Here is a 13,858-nt window from a genome sequence, read left to right on the forward strand (position 1 = left end):
GGGAGTAACTAGTTCTCTGAATGTTAGGGAAAGGATATATATATATATATATATATATATAAGTAAAGTTTCCGTTTCAGATTAGGCTGTCTATAAGGCAAATGGTGTAGGCCTAAATGTCATTTGTTTCTGTGTCACACGATTAATTAGGGTTTCATGTGGCCAGCATAACGACCAGTTGCCTTTATTTTTCTCTAACACATATCAGGTACCTATTAGAGCTTGCTTGAATCAGAGGCGCCTTATAAATACCGAAATTTAAAATACCAGTCTTCACCAGGATTTGAACCCTGAACACTCCAGCTCAGAAGCTTTACCACTCAGCCACCGCACTTCTTAGGGAGGATATGTATGTATGTATGTTTCTATCTATCTTTCTATCTATCTATCTATATATATGGTTACGCAAGGTTGTTAACGCCGGAAGTGGTAATGGTTTTAAGCCCTTTATTACCTATAAAGTGCTTCCAATGGCATGCGTCTCAAATAGCCTCTGACAACCAGTCCAACTCCTGGCCTTCACGTGTGGCTCAGTTACTGAGCCTGGCGGAACCGTTACCACAGACAGGAGAAGGGGCAAAGGCGAGCAACTGGCGCTTAAACCAGTAAGCTTCGGGCAGGAGGGGCTCGTTAGCCTTGGTTGGCTACCCATCTAGGAGAAGGAAAACTCTGAATCCAAACCTCCGCTGCTCTGCGGCTATACCCAAACACGAGAAAGGCTTAGGGAGACAACCCTGAGGAAAAATCAGGAGCTGGTGACTCTTAGGCAGACTGTGTCACACTGTGCCGGAGAGGGGGGGAACTGCTGTGTGGGAGACATCATTCCGACCATAAACAATGCCCAGGCTTTCATCTCACTTATTCAAAGCCCTAACCCCAAAAACTGGAGAGGACACTCCAGATTCGCCTTTGGCGTCGGCCAAACACGGGAAGTGGCAGTCACCGGTTATAAGCTCAAATGCTCAATTGACGTAGAGCAGGGCGCCAGGGGCCACTTTCGTCGGTGGGGGGAATCCTAGGATTCCAATGGACAGCTACCGCCCGCCTCAAGCTGGGCAGCCCCCAGCCAATAAGGTGCTGTCCCGTCATGCCTGTCTTCCTCGTTTGGGTACACGAGGATAGGACAAAATCTGAAAAGCAGGCACAAAGCCAATGTACCAGTCGACATGAAGAAAAAAAAAGAGGAGCTCCACTCTTAAACTGGGCACATGGAATGTGCGTACTCTACAAACTGGACTTAATGAAAACTTACCAGACATAGAAGATGTCAGAAAATTTGCAATAATAAAGGATGAACTGTCCAGGCTCAATGTAGACATTTCCGCCCTTCAGGAAACTCGTTTAGCTGACTCTGGTTCAATCAAAGAAAAAGACTACTCCTTCTTCTGGCAAGGCAAAGCCGAAAGTGAAGTAAGGGAACATGGCGTTGGTTTTGCAGTTAAGAACACACTGCTGAACACAGTAGAGCTAAAGTGCAACGGTTCAGAAAGACTCCTATCACTACGCCTTAACACATCTATTGGACATGTGACTTTGATATGTGCCTACGCTCCTACCCTGAGTTCCACACCAGACGCCAAAGATATGTTTTATGACAACCTTTCGTCTGCTCTTAGCGAGATCCCAACTACGGAACAGGTTATCATCCTCGGCGACCTCAATGCACGCGTCGGATCTGACAACTATGCATGGGACAGCTGTATTGGGCGTTTTGGTGTCGGAAAAGTAAATGAAAATGGACAAAGGTTTCTCGAGGTTTGCTCACTACACTCCCTCTGTGTCACTAATACCTATTTCAAGACTAAACCACAGCACAGAGTATCTTGGCGGCATCCTCGCTCCAAACACTCTCACCAACTAGACCTAATCATGGTAAGACAAAAGTGCTTAAAATTTGTCAAGCTTACCAGGTCCCATCACAGTGCAGACTGTGACACAGATCACTCCTTGGTATGTTGTAAGATCAATCTTCTCCCCCAAAAAATCCACCATACAAAGCAGATTGGAAGACCCCAATCGAATGTAAGCAAGATGTGTCACCCTGATCTCCAGATACAGTTTCAGGAATCTTTTGAACGCGAGTATAAAAATATCTCTGGAAATACAGCAACAGAAAAATGGGAACACCTCAAGTCCACCATACAAAAGACTTCCCTGGAAATCTTCGGAAGAAAAATTACAAAACAAAATGATTGATTCGACTCTAAAGCAGCTATTTTAGCACCTGTCATCAGAGCAAAAAGAGATGCACTCGCTACTTACAAGGCAAAACCTACCCAACACAACTTGTTAAATCTGAAAGGAGCTAGAGCCAATGCAAGGAAGCAAGGATCTGTGCCAATGAATACTGGGTTGAGCTCAGTGAGAATATTCAGCTTGCAGCCCAAGTGGGCAACATAAAAGGGATGTACGAAGGAATCAAAAAGGCTCTCGGACCCTCCCAAAACAAGACAGCACCTCTTAAATCCATCACTGGGGAAATTATCACTGACAAGTGCCAACAAATGCACAGATGGGTTGAACATTACTCTGAGCTCTACGCTACAACAAGCTCAGTCTCTGAATCAGCAATTAGGGCCAGCATACAATTAACCACAATAAACGAGCTAGATGAAACACACACTCTTTCAGAGCTCAACAAAGCCATATACAACATTACTGCCCTCAAAGCACCGGGATGCGATGGTATCCCCCCAGATCTTCTAAAACAATGCAAAACTACTCTAATCTAACCTCTACACGAACTGCTTTGCAAATTTTGGCAAGAAGATGCTGTGCCTCAAGACCTGCGGGATGCTAAAATCATTACACTGTATAAGAACAAAGGTGACAGAAGCGACTGCAACAATTACAGGGGAATCTCCCTCATAAGTATTGTAAGTCTTTGCTCGAGTGATACTTCCCAGGCTACAAAATCTCGCTAATCGGGTCTATCCAGAATCACAATGCGGCTTTCGCTCTGGGAAATCCACGATTGACATGATTTTCTCCATCCGCCATCTCCAGAAAAAGTGCAGAGAACAAAAGATGCCTTTGTACATTGCGTTTATTGACCTGTTAAAGGCTTGTTAGCAGAGATTACCTCTTTATGCTGTCCACCCCAAGCTACTAAATGTAATCATATCTTTCCACCAAAATACGATGGGTACAGTGCAATTCAACGGTGCCAGCTCTGAAAGTTTCAGTATAAACTGAGGAGTTAAACAAGGATGTGTCCTGGCCCCAACCCTCTTTGGAATACTATTTTCACTGCTAATCCACAACGCGTTTGACAAATACACCGAAGGCATCTATCTCCATTCCAGGTTTTCATGGCAAACTCCTAAATATTGCCAGACTGAGGGCCAAAACTAAAATCAGAGCCACCCTATTAAGAGATATGTTTATTCGCGGATGACGCAGCGGTAGTGGCACACACGCAAGAGGAACTTCAGGCACTAATGTCCCTCTTCTCTCAGGCCTGTAAAGAATATGGCTTGACTATTAGCACGAAGAAAACAAACGTTATGGGACCACCTGCTACAGCACCACCCTCCATCCTCATTGACGACAACAAGCTGGACGCCGTAAACGAATTCTGCTATCTGGGATCCACAATTACAGATGACCTGTCTCTAGAAGAGGAGATAAAAAAACGCATAGGGAAGGCTACCTCGACCTTCGCTAGTCTTAGGCCAAGAGTTTGGGAAAACCATAAGCTAACTACGGTGACCAAAATGGAAGTCTACAAGGCATGCGTTATGAGTACACTGATGTATGGCAGTGAATCATGGACCAGCTACGCAAAGCAAGAGAGAAAACTGAACTCATTCCATTTGAAATGTCTCCGTAGCATCTTGAATGTCACATGGAAAGAAAAAGTGTGCAATACTGAGATCCTTGCGCGATCAGGTATTCCCAGCATCTTTATAGCCCTCAGACAACGCCGTTTGCGCTGGCTTGGACATGTTCGCCGGATGGAGGACAAGCGCATCCCAAAAAGTCATCCTCTATGGTCAACTCGCGACTGGCACAAGAAAAACTGGTCGCCCCCACCTCCGTTACATAGATGTAATAAAACGTGACATCAAATCAGTGAACATCAATACTGACAATCGGGAAGACATAGCTCTAGACCGCAACAGATGGAAAGAGACAGTGACCAAAAAAGCTATGGACAGTGAAAGTACATGGGTCTCAGCTAAGGAAGAAAAACGTACAATCCGAAAAACGGCCAGCTCCTCTAACACCGAAGCAAAAGCCACCCTAACCTGTGCTATCTGTGGACGGGTATGTCTCTCCAAAATAGGGCTCCACAGCCACATGAGGAAGTGTGCTCTGAGATGATCCATAGTCGTTCTACGACTGAAGGCGGCCAATACTATATATATAGTATACTTGTGATATATTGTGGTATATATATATATATATATATATATATATATATATATATATATATATATATATATATATATATATATATATATATTGTTATGACTTTGCCATGCGCACCGCCATTCAGGATTGTGGAGAAAGAGGGTGCGCACTGTCTGTGACTAGACAAGTCGGATGTTGACATAGGAGACTAACGATTTCCGCCCAAGGAGAGAGCCAATATGGAGATGCTGTACTCAAGGCAGATGCCCTTTGTGTTTGTCATGTCTCTATGTAAATAAACGTCTATGTCCTCGTTGAGTTGCCTCACTTAAATTATTACAATATATATATATATATATATATGAAAATTAGGAGGCAGAAGATTGATTCATGTATAAAAGTAACGATGATGATAATTATAATAACCACCATCTTATTTCAATTTGCGATAGCAGAAGAATCTTAGACGTCTGAAATTCATTAAAAAGGTTTAAAAGCAGTATATTTTTTAAACACTCGCTTTCACAAAATTCAGCGAATACTAAATTGTTTTATTTTTTAACACACAAAAAGCAATTTCAAGTAATCATTAGGTGTTGTTTTATCACTTATCACTTCTAACAACCTACTATTTATAATAAGAATATCAACCCTTTGTCATGAACATAGGCTAAATTACAAAATAAGTCAAAAGAGTATTTAAAAGAATCATTTAACGTTGTCGTTATTTTTATAATAAGCCATCTGGAAAATGGTTAAAAAAAATTAAATTATAAATTAAATGAGCAATTATATAGTATCATTTGACGTTTTTCACTCTTATTTGCTTGCGAACTCTTCATGGGTCGTTGGAAACTCGGTGCACACGAATTTCAATAATGGCTTTACCGATTATTCTGGAAATCTGACGGTTTATGTATACATTTGGAAAAAAAAATGTTTCTTTGTATCCAGTAAAGAGATCAATTAAAACAAAAAACGTCGGGCTTTTGTATTATCAGCTCAATGCACCTACATTTCGATCTATTAGGTCAAGGCAACTTTGTTTACTTATATTTTATTATTTATTGGAACTTTCATTATATTTAGGCGGAGTGCAGTATTTTACGTGGCTACGCAGCAGCATCTGCCACCCACATAGTTTGTACATTCCAACGCAAGCATTAACATTACCAGTGGTCGATTTAGATTCTCTTTTCGCCGTCTACGCCTGTCCTTGGCAGTGGATTTTCTTTTGTGTTTTCCTCGTTTTTTTTTTTAAATCTCCATCCATCTCGTTCTAAAGCCGCCTGCAGTCAGATACCCTTTTCTATGTCAGTCAAAAAAGTTGGTGCTTAAGCTTATCTTATCTTATATATTACAGACGTTACTTAAAAAAAGAAGATGATTACGTCCTACGTGTCATGCATTTAGTCATGCATATTAACCAATGACTTAAATTCTGCCAAGTCACTGGTTTTCCTGGCTAGCTCAGGCAACCCATTCCATGCTCTAATAGTACTAGGGAAGAAGGAGTATTTGTACGAATTTGTCCTAGCATATGGGACGAAGAGTGTGCCTTTATTTTTGTGTCTTTCATTAAATTTGGTTTTTGTATTTGAAGATTATGGTTCAGTGTTTTATGTATAATTGCTACTTTACTTTTGAGTCTTCTGTCCTGAAGGCTTTCTAATTTTAGTGATTTTACTAAAGGTGTTACTCTAGTCAAATGTGAATATTCGTTTGTTATGAATCTCACTGCTCTATTTTGTGTCTGTTCTAGTTTCTTAATGTTTTCTTGAGTTGATGGGTCCCAAACGGAGGATGCATATTCTATTATTGCTTAAATCGTTTCTGTGGAACATCTCACGTCTACCTTGCAGCTCACAAAAAAGACTGCAATTTACAAACGTTTGTCCCCCCATATGGGATAGTGCTTTCTCCAGCGTAACTGTCTGACCATAAGAAATCCCTCTATAGTGTGACAATTGTGTCCATACCGGCGTTTGATAGAACATCGCTGTTTGTAGTGCGGTCTTGTCACCCTATGTCCAAGATGGAGCGAAAAGACTAGGACTAAGACTAAGACTGCTTTATTGATCCTTACGGAAATTTGTTGTGATTACAAGGACTCGTTTCTCATATAAAGACAACACAACAGAAAAATACACATAAATACAACAGACAACATAATGAGTTCATTCAGCGACTACACACAGGTATCTTGGTGCATTTCATGTTCCCTGATCAATCAGTGGCGGTGATAGAGTCTGACCGAGTGAGGTACCGCTCCGTTCTTGTTTTGATTGACAGCAGTCGCCCACTTCGCGACGACCTGGCGTAGTTCTGATGGAGCGGGTGGCCGTTGTCTTCCATGATTTTTTCGATTTTTCTTAGGCACGTTTGTTCAAAAAGTTCCTTTAAATGTGGTAATGTTGTGAGTGTAATTTTTGATGCTTTTTAAATGATGTTTTCTAGACGTCGCAACAGTTTAGATGAGGCGTTGCCTTGCCAACAACTTATTCCGTATGTTAGCAGATTTTGTATAGTCGCGCCGTAAAATGTCTCAAATATATTCTTGTTTAGTTTAAAGCTATTGAGTTTGTATAGAAAAAAGAGTCGCTGGGATGTTTTCTTTGTTAGAGTTCCAAGGTGGTTTTCCCATGAACGCTTGTTGTTGATGATAATGCCTAGATATTTATATGCCTTTACTTGTTCTATAGATGTAGTGTTTATTTGCAGTTCACGTATAGTTTGTTTTTTCTTTCTAAAATCTATTATAAGTTCTTTAGTTTTTGTTACATTCAGTTCTAGAAAGTTGTCGGTGCACCTGTTTGTAAACTCTTCTATCGAGCTTCGATACTGAGTTTCGTCTCCTGAAATAAGACCGACTATGGCAGTATCATCAGCAAATTTAATGAGTTTAACTGAGTCATTGATGCTTCTTATGTCATTAGTGTAAAGAGTGTATAGTACAGGAGAAAGTACACAACCTTGTGGAGCACCCGTACATAGTACTCGAGTTGACGATTTGGTGTTTTTGACTTTAACATACTGGGGCCGTTGGGTTAAAAAGTTTAGAACCCATGCTTGTAAGTAAGGGCTTACATTTAAGTTACTCAGTTTGTTTATCATTAGATGTGGCTGTATGGTATTGAAAGCCGAGGAGAAATCTACGAAGAGGAATCGTGCATATGTTTTGGGTATATCGAGATGCTTATAAAGCTGGCCAGTGTTGTACGGAATGTGTTAGTGTAAAGATGTACTAAAGTCGGTTGTAAATATTTGTAGAGATAAGATCTAACTTGTATGTAGTTAAGAATATATATTTTATTCGTATCAAGACTCAGATATATTATTGAATAGATCAGTTATTCAAGTACATTTAAGCATTGTAACTATTTGTGTATAGTGTTTTCAAGTTATTAATTAAAGTAATTGTTTTTGAACGGAGAGAAGTTTCTTCATTGAATTGAGATCGTACTTAGATCATATTTGTCAAGTTGTAACTCCTAGACCTAGATGATCCTCTTATCAATTGGCAACATTCTGTATGATCGTATCATCAACATAGATCTGTCTACTTCTATACGATCATTTTATCGAAAGATCATTTCAAGATCCTCGGCAATCACGATCATTGATGGTGCAATATAGTTCAAGTCTGATCGTGACAGTAGCTCCATCTCAGAGTGTGACATCAACACCATTGATGATCGTGACATCTGGCACCTCCGACACTCGATAAAGGTCATCACAAGGTCATCAAAAGATCATCAAAAGATTATCAAAAAAAAATAAAAAATTTCAAGATCTAAGGAAACATTTTTTCGAAACTTCGTCAATTACAACACTTCGATTTTCTTCACCTTCAACAACTCCACAATGCCACTATTGAAGCCAGAAACACAGTAGAAAATAACCCTTGTATAGAAAATAACATAAATCTAAAAGCAGCTAACGCAGTTTTCAGGAAAAATTACCTTTCCGCCATGAGGAAAAGTTGGCATGAAAAAAACAGAACAACTAAACGTAGAGAGAGATGGCCACAAACTCTGGCGTATAGCCAAATGTCTCAACCAGGAAGAAAACAGAACAACTCTTATAGTAATAGAAAAGGACAACAAACCCCTGAAAGGCCAAGAAGCAGCAAATGAATTCATTAAGTATTTCCAAAGCGTAGGACAAATACAAATTAATGAAAGTAGAAATAAAGATGTAAACTCAGAAATCCAAGATAAAATCAAAGAAAACAATCCTGCTTACTCCTTGGGAATGACCACTAATCTTAAAATGAAGGAACTAGATGAATCCCTAAAAGTCCTCAAACCAAAACAAGCCCCGGGCCCAGACAAAATATCAAATGACATGCTTCTTCACTTGGGTCCTCAAGCCGAAAGAAAACTGCTACAATTATTCAATGCTAGCTGGAAATCTGGCAGAATTCCAAACATCTGGAAAAAAGCCATTATGATCCCTATAATAAAGCACGGCAAACCAAGAAATAAACTGGATAGCTACCGTCCCATCAGCCTCACTAGCTGTACTTGCAAACTGATGGAAAGAGTGATAAATAGAAGGCTGACATGGATCCTTGAGTCAAATAACCTACTCACTGAAGCCCAGGCATGCTTTAGAAAAGGCAGATCAACAGAAGATCAAATTGCCTTCATCACACAAGAAATAGAAGAAACCAACAACAATTTTGTGGGTTGACTTAGAAAAAGCATTTGACAAAGTCTGGGAACAAGGTCTATTGCTCAAGCTAATCCAGCATCACATATCCCACAGAATGTACAACTGAATAAAGGAATACCTAAATAACAGAAAAGCCTTAGTTTGCATGCAAGGACAAAAATTCCAGAGTAGTTTTTTCAAGTTGGTGTTTCTTTTTTAGGTTTAGAGATTCCTGTATGAAATTGGTCCTTTTGAGACAGTTTTTTGTGCCAGATTTGTGCTTTTTTGTTCTGAGTGGGTGCCTCTCCAAGGTTTTCAATTTAGTGAATCGGGAAAGGATTTTTATTTCTCTTCTTTCATCCAGAGAAATCAGGGCAACGTTTTCCTCCATAGCTCTTATAGGTGTTGTTTTGATTGCTCCTGTCATTATCCTTAGACCAATATTTTGAACCTTGTCTATTTTTCTTAGGTTGGTTTGGGCTGCTGAGCCCCATGCTGTGGCACCATATTCTAGTACAGGTCTTACATAACTGGTATAGGTCTTTTTCAGGATGTTGTGATTAGCTCACTATTCTGTGCCAGCAAATTTTTTCAAGAGGGATAGTCTCTGGATGCATTGACATCATTATTACTATAGATAAGCCCAGTAGCAATTACCTGGTACTATAAGCTATCAAGTAGACATTTTTCTACTAAATGATATCAAGTCAATCGTATAGAACGACGACTTTAATACTACAAGTTATACTAGATCTACAATCTCAAGTGAGAAAAGTTCATAGCCTTGTACGGCTCAGCAATATTGCATTAACCTGATACGGTTGAATACATCTACACTTCCTACAACGACTCCAGTAGTACTTCTACTGTAAAACAAAGTTCTACTTCATAGCCAGATACAGCATAACTAACATTGTTATATTCTAAAAGGTATTATATTTGTACATTCCAAGTTCGTATATATTTATCAACATGTCTCCAAAGACATATATACAAAGATTGTTTGAATTACTTGACATAGAGGAGTCATTGGCATTACCACCACATGAAATAATGCCCTGGGTAGATCGTCAAATAGAACAAGAGAAAGAAGTACAAAGACAACAAGAAGAAAAACGAAGACAAGAAGCAGAAAAAAAAGACAATATGAAAGAGCAAAACTCGAAGTTGAAAAACGTAAACTACACAAGTTGGTAGAAGAATTAAAAGGTTATCAATCTCAAGTAGACGCAATTCATCGCAACATAGCAGATCATGACGAAAGAATGAGACTATGGAATATTATGGAATATTTTCACAATGCAAGAGTAATGAGAATTGAATCAGAAGAAGATTTAGACGATATGTCAAATGATACAGAAGAAGTAGAAAAGAAAAATGAAGGCACAAAGTCACAAGACATAAAAGATACATGTTACATGAAACAAGAAGAAACAAAAGAAGATATAGATCTAAATATTGTACAAGAAGATACAAATGAACATAAAACAGATTTACAATACATTGAACTTGACAGAAAACGGCAAGAAGAATTAAAACGAGAATTATTAGAATTGGAAAATACTGAATTCAAAGCTGAAAAGAATGATACAACATTAACATTATTATACCAGGAAGCTTCATTGGGATGCAGTGCGGCATATTTTGAAGATGGATTTCTCAAGAAGACTTCTTTTCACAAGTGCAATGTAATTGAACAAATATATGTACCAAAGAAGTTCAGAAAACAAATAATTGAAGCAAAGCATGAGTTTCATTACACCAAACATATGAGTGTAACAAGTACTAAGAAGAGAATTGCCAAAGAATATTATTTTCCTAGCTTGAAAAAAGATGTCAAGAAATATGTTAACAATTGTACAAGTTGTAAAAGAGACAATTTTAAAAAGAAGCAAAGTCAAAAGCAATCTAAATCAATCAAAACAAAGAATGAAACAGAATACAAAGTCAGAACCGACAACAAGGAATATATGCAGCATGACTCAAGCAAGATAACAGGGACATCACTGCCTACTACATGTCCATCCCTACCTGTTACTACATGTCCGTCCCTACCTGTTACTACATGTCCATCCCTACCTGACAATACAAGCCCATCCCTACCAAGTACTTTCCCATCCCTAACCACTGATGATGACTTCATACATCAAGACTTGAATAAGACTGCATCTGCATCAAATACTATGATAGGCATTGAACATTTTTGCTACAATCAAGACAAGTCTCAAGAACCAGAAGCAGAAACTAAAGAAACGTATACTCAATCAACTTTGGCTATACCAGACAAAAGAAAAACTATGCAACTTGACTCTACCACTCATACAAGTATTCCTCATTTGAAAGAATGTGAGTCAACTCAAGAAGCTATTACAACCATGAACATAGGAAGTCAAAGGATATTACATGAACACATGAAATCAAGATATTTTGCTCAAGGAGATCAAGTCAATTTACTGTTACCAGATTGGAGTAACAAGCTGTTCTACAAATGGCAAGGTCCATTTACCATCACCAGAAAGATTTCCAACCTGCTTTATGAAATCAATGTCAACAAGGTTACCAGAGTATTTCATGTTCATATGTTTGAACATTACCATGAAACAGATAATGAAGACATCAAAGCAGAAGTTGAACATTTTACAAGCTTAGCAACTATTCCTGAGGAAGAAGAAGAAACATCATCAACACCCATTCCTGAGATAGATGTTTCATTACCAGCATCAAATCAAATTGGCATTCCAAAGGTCATCACTTTGGATGATATATCAACATCAAATCAATTTGATATTCCCAAAGTCATCACTCTGGATGACATAGCACTACAGAAAGTGAAGGACACTAAAGTGTTTCCAGACCATGCAGATTTCTTTAACAGTGTTTCTGAAACATTTCCAGTACTGCAATTTGAAAGAAACTCAGAAAGCAACAACATTGACAACACCAAGTTTCATCCTCCATCCACTCAAGGGGCAACTTTTCTTCAAAAAGGAACAAATGAACTTCTTCAACATTGCTGTATTGACCGATTGAAATCAGACATGTTCAGTCATTGCTCTATTGAACATTCTAACGCAAAGCATTCTGCTACCATTGTTCTACAGCATCAAAGTTCATCAACCAGAAAATTGAGTTTTGGTTTCGGACAGTTCTTATTTTCACCAAACTCAAACGCGGTTCAATCAGACATTATCTGTGAGATCAATATGACATGGAGACAACAGCTTCATAAACTGAAAGACCTTTTCTTCAAGTTTAGAAAACGCGCACACACATCCATGACGGCAACTCAGAAGGGTTCCGAACTTAACATTTCTATTTTACATATGTACTATAGCATATTTAGTGTCACTTGATCCATTATCATTCATACTCGTCAAGGAAGAACAATATTCAGTTATATTTAATTAATTAATTAATTTGTCTACTCATTTTTTCCACAGGAGTTCTATATCAGATGTTACATTTTTTTAGCACCAAGCAATTCACCGAGGAAGATCACTCATTCAAGATACTTTGTTTATTATGTTTCAGCATCTTTGCATATGACATGCATCAGACATCTTAATTTTTAAATCTTGCGCATTTTATTTCAGGTATTTTATTTCAGGTAGAATATTATTGCATATATCCTATTATAATAGTACAGATACATGACAGACAATTGGAATTTTTCATTGCTTCACACATGTTGAGATTTATATCACATTGAGTATTATTATTCAGAAGATTGATCACATTGAGTATTATTTTCTCAGAAGATTGTCATGTACTATCACAATTATTTTTCTATGTCAATTTTTCATATGCAATATATTTTTCCATGTACACATTTTCACATTAGTACTAACCAAATGAGTTATAATGTCATAATTATTTTTTATATTTTAAAATGATGACATTTTTCATGTATTATACGCATTTTTATTACCATATAAATGCTTAAGATAGCGGGGGTTATATGTCACGTACACTGTATCAGCCAAGGTCTGCCGTAAGGTCAACTACCTCGGGAAAAACCAGCCTTGTATTACTTTCAGTTTCGAAATGAACTTCATTGGTTTCAAAATATTAATTATTATGTTAGACTGCATTTATTGGTTGGTTTTGCAAAAGAAGGTTGTTGATCACGTGATGACGCTCTAAAGCCCGGATGAAGCGTGTAGCTCCCGGCCAGTCTTGTACATTAATAATCGTGACACCCTGGTTCTTAATATATAATACGCGAGAGTTACAAATAAAAACGGATTTTCCCCAATGGCCCCTTATTCATGATCAGTATGTTGGTATTAGAATGTAAACATATTTCTATATCTTCTCGAGCTACAACATCAATCACGCGATGGCTAAATCAGGCCTGTATGCGTGATTATTTAAACATTTATAATAGAATGACCTAATCATTATATTTTCATCACAGATATGGGTCAGTCAAAGTGCAACGTTATTTAGTAATTCTGTCACTTCTATTTTTATCAATGAATGATGAATTGGGTAGATAGGTCATCTATATAGGTCAAGGTCATCTGTTTCTATGGTTGTTTTCAAGACTATTCGTCATAGAAGTTTTAAACACTACCCAGGAAAGTCACAACCTGCGGCAGTTTAGACAATAGCTCGTTGCAACGTCGTACAGCTCTGTGAACTTGGTGGTATGTGAATACAAATAACTAACTAATCATTGAATCGTCTTAACTTAGTAACAATGTTGCAGCATTAGGAATTCAAAGTATCGTTCATTTATTATCTTAAGTATTAGATCTAGAAGTTAGGCCTATAGTATAAACGTGTATGAAAGTAAAGTTAATGTTTTATTGTTTTTTTTTGTTTTTTTTTTATCTGATAAACT

The 13,858-nt window shown here is 38.0% G+C and overlaps 1 protein-coding gene across 11 annotated transcripts in view; it reads left to right on the top strand.

Moving 5' to 3' along the window:
* Nucleotides 1-13,292: 13,292 nt before the first annotated feature.
* Nucleotides 13,293-13,858, top strand: part of LOC106055263 (uncharacterized) — a 32,722-nt gene continuing 32,156 nt past the window's right edge. For 4 of the 11 annotated variants that reach the window (XM_056011572.1, XM_056011574.1, XM_056011573.1 and 1 more), the window contains exon 1: nt 13,342-13,661. The gene's annotated coding sequence lies outside the window, so the exon portion shown is untranslated. Of the gene's footprint in view, nt 13,662-13,720; nt 13,739-13,858 lie in introns of those variants that run through there. The other 7 variants (XM_056011568.1, XM_056011569.1, XM_056011577.1 and 4 more) reach the window with 5 other exon arrangements.

This window comes from Biomphalaria glabrata, chromosome 14 (genome assembly GCF_947242115.1).
Source record: "Biomphalaria glabrata chromosome 14, xgBioGlab47.1, whole genome shotgun sequence".
NCBI lineage: Eukaryota > Metazoa > Mollusca > Gastropoda > Planorbidae > Biomphalaria > Biomphalaria glabrata.